The sequence below is a fragment of the Protopterus annectens genome, chromosome 1.part1, assembly GCF_019279795.1.
Source record: "Protopterus annectens isolate FY-2018-M chromosome 1.part1, PAN1.0, whole genome shotgun sequence".
Lineage (NCBI taxonomy): Eukaryota > Metazoa > Chordata > Ceratodontiformes > Protopteridae > Protopterus > Protopterus annectens.
Window position 1 is genome coordinate 707,148,322 of NC_056726.1, and position 6,903 is coordinate 707,155,224.

Sequence of the window (6,903 nt, forward strand, 5' to 3'; positions counted from 1 at the left end):
GAAAAATTGATAATGCCAGGTAGACCCATATATATATATATATATATATATATATATATATATATATATATATATATATATATATATTAATAACTTAACACTTAATCTGCAGATCATTCAAAAGACAACAATGGCATTTCATCCTGATCATTCTGTACTTTGTCTTTAACAAAATTATATTAATTGTAATTCTATCAAATTGTATTGTATTGTACTTTGTCTTCTGTGTAGCTTTGCTCCATGAGCCTTCACTGAAAAGGGATCTTTTAAACATAGCCAGACCATCCTGGTAAACAACTACAACAAATAAATAATAATAAATAAAACTTTTTGAGGCGGTACTACAGCAAACCTTATCCTCTGTTCCATTACATTTTACACTGGAAGCTATCTGCTATTTTTTATCTTGGTTTTGTACAGGAATTTAGACCTTGAAACTTCCTTTAACCACAGTACCCAGAAGGGCTTTGTCCCAGAAGAATGGAGGACTGCACTAGTCATCCCCTCTGCATGGGGGGGGGGGGGCACATCAACTGACCCAGGGAACTACAGACCCATAAGCTTAATCAGTCTTATCTGCAAGGCCATGGAAATAATTATTATGAACCTGATCAATAATGGCAATAATGACTTAAGAACTCTCCAAAAACAAGACCAGACCCAATTTGACTTTTTCAAAGGGAAGTCTTGCCTGCTCAAACTGGTGGACTGTTTTTTAGAAAGTCACCAGGGCCATGGATAAGGGTAAAACAGTACAGACCATTTATCAAGTATTGGCCAAAGCTTTCAACACAATCCCCCATTCTAGGATTATAGATAAACTTACTGAGTTAGGCATAAATCCATACATCGTCAGATGGATAGCCAACTGGTTCACTGACAGGACACATGTTGTTCAGATAAGGGAATCCACAGGGCTCAGTGTTGGGACCCCTCCTGTTTGGTATATACTTCTTTGAAGTGAAGATCAATGTTGGGGGCCTCTGCCTCACCAAGTTTGCTGATGACTGTAAACTGGGAGCAATCATTGAATCCCCATCAATGTTGACATCCTACAAACAGGCCTAAAAATGACAAATGACTGGTGCCAAATCCGGGTCTATATTAAATCAGTGAAAACTTAAAAAAGTGAATGCTGATTTATCGACCCCATGTAAGTGAAAGCGTACAGTCCCAAACACTTGGAACAGCGATTTTTTTTCCCAGGGAAAAAAATCGCTGTTACACGAAATAAATAAATAAATAAATAAATGAATAAAAACTTCAAAACATTACAGAAAGTGGGGAGGCTTTGCCCCCCCACACACACCGATGTGGGGGGCTGTGCTCCTCACACTTCCCCTACTTAAATATACCAACTCCGAGATCACACTGCAGTATGGAAAACGGCAAAATAATGGAGGAGGCCAAGCGATTTCTTTCCCAGGGAAAAAAATCACTTATATGCCGTTTCGATATTTTGCTATTTTGTGCTTTTAAGTTCGATCAAGACTCATTCAAAGAATTGCGTCTTTGATTATATAATAGGAACCCCCAAATCCATGGTCTGAGACTAAATGCTTTAAAATGTATAATCATACCCTTCAGTAAATCAGATATCCTGCAAATTATAATATTGATAGCACACCACTAAAAGTAGACCCAATGGTGAGGGACCTAGGGACACAAATAGACAGTAACCTAAATTTTGACCACCAGGCATCTGCAGTAGTGAGGAAATCATTCTGTGTAGCTCAGTTTATAAGTAAAGGCATGGTATCAAAATCAAAGGAAGTCATAGTGCCATTGTACTTGGCCCTCATCAGGCTGATAATTGAGTATAATTCTGCCTTCTGCATGTACCTAAACTGGCACTTATACCAACTAGAGTGGTCCCAGAGGTTTCTCACTAAAAATATACAAAGCAAAAGACACATGTCTTATGCAGACTGAGTAAAGGCCCTGTTCATTTACTCCATCTCATACGGTTTATTCAGACGGGACTTATGCCTGACCTACAAAACATTCTCTGATCCAGCCCTGATGAAAATGTTACATATTCGCAAGAATAATTATGCAAGGATTATGTATTTCATGGACCTAAACCTTATTTGTGACTCTAACAGAACTTGCTGGAGAGAAAGATTCATATATCAAATGCTACCTCATCAATGGAATAAACTTCCTATCTTCATAAAACAAAGCTGATCCCTCACTCTCTTCAAAAAGAATTTGGATAAATGGACAAGGAACCATAAATTCACTCCTGGAGTACTGCCCATGTCCCTTATGGACACAGGCAGTCTGTACAATGACTCAGGGCTCCAACATCCAAAGACCCAGTACCCTGATACAACCCATGCCACATCTGGGGAATTAAGGTATAATATTGTCATGTCCTGGGTATTATTGGCTAGGCTTGTAAAGACTCATGTGCCATTAGCCTAGTAATCACCTTTGAACCTAAGAAATAGCAGTTTATAAAGACTAAAATGAGTCATGTTCTTGTATTAATAGAATACAGCACAGTCAACAAGGAAAGAAGGAAGCAGGTGAAAATAAGTTTTACTGTATTCACCATTACACCTGTTTATCTACACAGAACTAAACCTTGACATGGATTTTTTCATTCAGAAAAATGACTAACATTTTAATATTTATGTTAATACACACACACACACACACACACACACACACACACACACACACACACACACACACACACACACACACATATATATATATATATATATATATATATATATATATATATATATGTATATATATATACACACATACATACATATACACACACACACACACACACACACAGAGGAGTGAGGGGTGCCAACCCTGCACCCCCCATGTGGGTGGCTGCGGCCCCCACACCCCCTCCTAATTATATATATCAACTCTAAGATCACACAACACTGGAGAAGAGGCAAATTCCATCCTTCAATATTCTGAGCTTTAGGTATTTTGAGATTCAGTGTTTTGGTCTTTCAGTATATCTATATATAAATATAGATACACAGATATATACATAAATGCATATCATCATCACCACCACCATCATTATCAGCCCCCTTTTTCCCATTTTTTTTCTGTATGGGTTTGGGGTATCATGTTAACTGTAGCAAACTCTCTCAATTCAGTGCCACTCTCCTGCCTTCTTCAACACTCATGCCTGACTGTCGCAGATCTTCTTTCACACAATCCATCCACCTTTTTGCTGGACACCCTCGCTTCCTCTTACCTTCTTCCTGTCTGTCCCAAATCTCCCTCACCAGATTGTCTTCTGCTTTTCTGCATGTGTCCTTACCACCATAATCTGTTCTCTGTGATCTTTTCTGCAATTGGAGCTACTTTATATATTATACTTTATATATTTAGAGTACTGACTTAGCAATCTAGTCATTTTATAGTGAGCAAAACATGTTCAGTACTCGCCACATGCTTTATAAGTTTACTTCTTCTTCCCTTTTATTAATACTTCTTCCACCTACACAGATTTATTTATATTAAAAGATAGTGTTTGTATCCCACTTATATATAGTGCTTAAGAAAGCTAGGGTTAAGATACCTAATAACTATTAAAGTAATTTAATTTTCATTTTATACTTGTTAACTGGATAAACCCCTTTTCAGTGGCAAACTGGGAGCACTGTCTGATTAAAGACTTGTTCAGAGTCCCATGATAGCAAAATGGAGGTAGAAGGAATTCAACCCTCTACCCTGGGCAATGGGAACCAGCTCATTAACAGCTCAGACCCTTAATCCTGGAGCACCGATCAGGGTCTGTTCTACTTCACTCAAGCAGTGCTAGTTATATGGGTTGTCTTGTCTAATTCAAACCTATAGCTCGTTAAACACCACACAAAAACACACAGACACACACACACACACGCACACACACACACACACACACACACACACACACACACACACACACACACACACACACACACACACACACACACACACACACACACACACACACACACACACACACACACACACACACACACACACACACACACTGGTATGATTACAGTGTAACTTAATCTCAATATTGAGTTTGCAGTATTCAGTGCTGAGATGAAGCAGTTTAAATAACATTATATTATTTTAGCTGAATATGTGAAGAAAAAATCTTTATGTGTTCAAGTGAAATGACTTTTTCACATTTAATTCTTTAATTGTGAACTCTAGGTCATTGCTGTCCAACCTGTTGGCAGTCATGAAAGTTTGCCATTAACTCTTTCATGTATTAACTCATTCACTGTTTACTAGCAAGTGTATGTGAATTAAATGATTTCTTTAATATATTGCATGATCATCACACAGGCTATGGATGACTTATTCAGAGAAATAGCCTGGGAAAGCATTCATGATGTTCATCCCCATAAGGGTGGACCCTCAGGACCATAAGTATTGTCTGTGTGATCCACTTGTGTACTGCTGCCACCATGGTGTTTGCCATATAAGTGGTTGGACTGTACAGGCACATTTGTGCATGCATATCATTTTGCTGCTATGCGTATGTGATAAACAGCTAACTGCACACTGCAGATGTCATGTGACATTCTGCATTATGTTGTACTGGGTGCATGACACACATTTCCACATACTGATATTCATGAGTTTCTGCACTGGATGCATACATTGCTCCATGTGGACAGGTGTGGCACTCATTATGTGTCTGCACGTGTGCACTTCTATTCATGTAGTGTAGCATACTGTTGTTATGGCCAATATGCTGTGGCCCTGTATGTCACAGTTACAGCTTTTTCAGTTAACATGCTGCTAGTGATCCAAGAGTTCCACTGTATACATGTGTGGGATTGACAGCAACTTGCAAACAACAGCCCATATTCCACAAATAACTCAGTGAGATAGGTATGATTTGTGGGTTGCCATATCATCTCTGGTCAATAGCAGGACGTGTCATTGCTTCTGTACTCTGTATGACACTTGTCATGCTATTGCATTGGCATACTATTGTTGTGTGCGCACGTATAATGATGGTGCCATGCTGTATGTTATAATTGTGTTCACTATGTATAGATATATATATATATATATATATATATATATATATATATGTGTGTGTGTGTGTGTGTGTGTGTGTGTGTATATATATATATATATATATATATATATATATATATATATATATACATATATATATATATATATATATATATATATATATATGTGTGTGTGTGAGTGTGTGTGTGTTTATGTGTGTGTGAAGTCCAAATGTCTAAAACACCACAGTACCATTCCTATATAGCAATATCTTTCAGCTTTTCCCAGTTAGGGGTCACAACACCAGATCACCGGTCTGCAGATTGATTGGCAGTGGTGTTTTTACAATGTTGAGTTGCCAGCTCAGCACCCAACCTTCACGGAAGGCACACACATACACACAGGTACCTACCTGCATGTCTTTAAAACTCACTCAACTGCAGGGAGGACATGCAGACTCCACACAGAAGGTGCCCCAGCTGAGAATCAAACTGGAGAATCTCTTGCTGTGAGCAACAATGCTAACTGCTGTACCACCAAGGCCACACAGTACCATTCATGTATACACCTTGGTAATGCTGATTTATATAGTATCATTTGGTAATGCTGATTTATATACCATCATTCAAGTATGCCTTCATTCGTACATGTTACATTTCCACATGCATTCCTTATTCACATACATGCCCATATTTCAGCAAATGGTGAACATACGAATGCAATGATTTATGTACATATCTCTTCACATATTACGATCAATAGAGAAACCCCATTCTACCTTAGGACTGTCATTGAATTCATGTTAACTTGCTGTACTGGACTGAAACATATCTATATATGTGATAGCGATTCTTAGCTTGTTTACCTATGCCTCTTGTTGTTAGATAAATGCACAATACTGTGTGTGTGTGTGTGTGTGTGTGTGTGTGTGTGTGTGTGTGTGTGTGTGTGTGTGTGTGTGTGTGTGTGTGTGTGTGTGATTTATGCATAGTCATGTTTCTTGCCCTTAGCAATGCAGTCTGCCCATATGACATACATTGGCCATTCACTTCAGTGTAACTTGGGTTAACTTTAACACCAGTCTATGTATTGTACACATGTTTTTGCAAGGTATTCCCTTACATAGTGTTGTCCTGCTTTATCCTTTGCCTACTTAGCTTTGCTGGCATGTCCTCCTTGATTTGTGCTTGTGCTGTCCACCTCCCTTCTCTCTTTGTAGGTATGGCACATATCTTGCACATATGCATGGTATATGTTTACCTTCCATTGGATTATCATCCGTTTTCATATAGTTGTTTTGTTCAAAGGTCAACTTATGCCAACCTTATGGCCATTGTAAGATGCAGGACATATGCAAACAAGCTGTTGGCTACTGTTTGCATTACTTCCTTGTTCTTGTTATATTTGTGTGTTAAATATTACCCACAGTAATTTGTTGTACTTCATGTACACAATCTGATAGTAGTTACATAGGATTAATTGTAGATTTCAGAGCATATATTTTCCATGTCATGGGTGTTTGTATGTGTATTGACACTGATTCCTACATTTTCCTGTTAGGCCAATAAAGACCACATATATACTTCAACGTCTCTGACATGGCATGTGTCTGTGACACATTTGTTCCATTATACATCTGTTTGGGTTATGTAAGCCTACTTGTGTAAGTAGTAGCCAGTTTGTTGATTTGCTACAGTACTGCCATTTGGCACTGTGCCTGGTTGTCTGCTTTTCATATGCATGGTTGGAGGTTCTATTTTGTCCTCTGCTAGTATTCCCCGGCATTTCATGGGCATTTATACCTCTCAACCTCTTAGAGCAAAAAGTCTGGACAAAACCATAAATAAAAGTGGGACAAAGGCCTCAAAATAGGGGCAATTTTTAAATATTTAT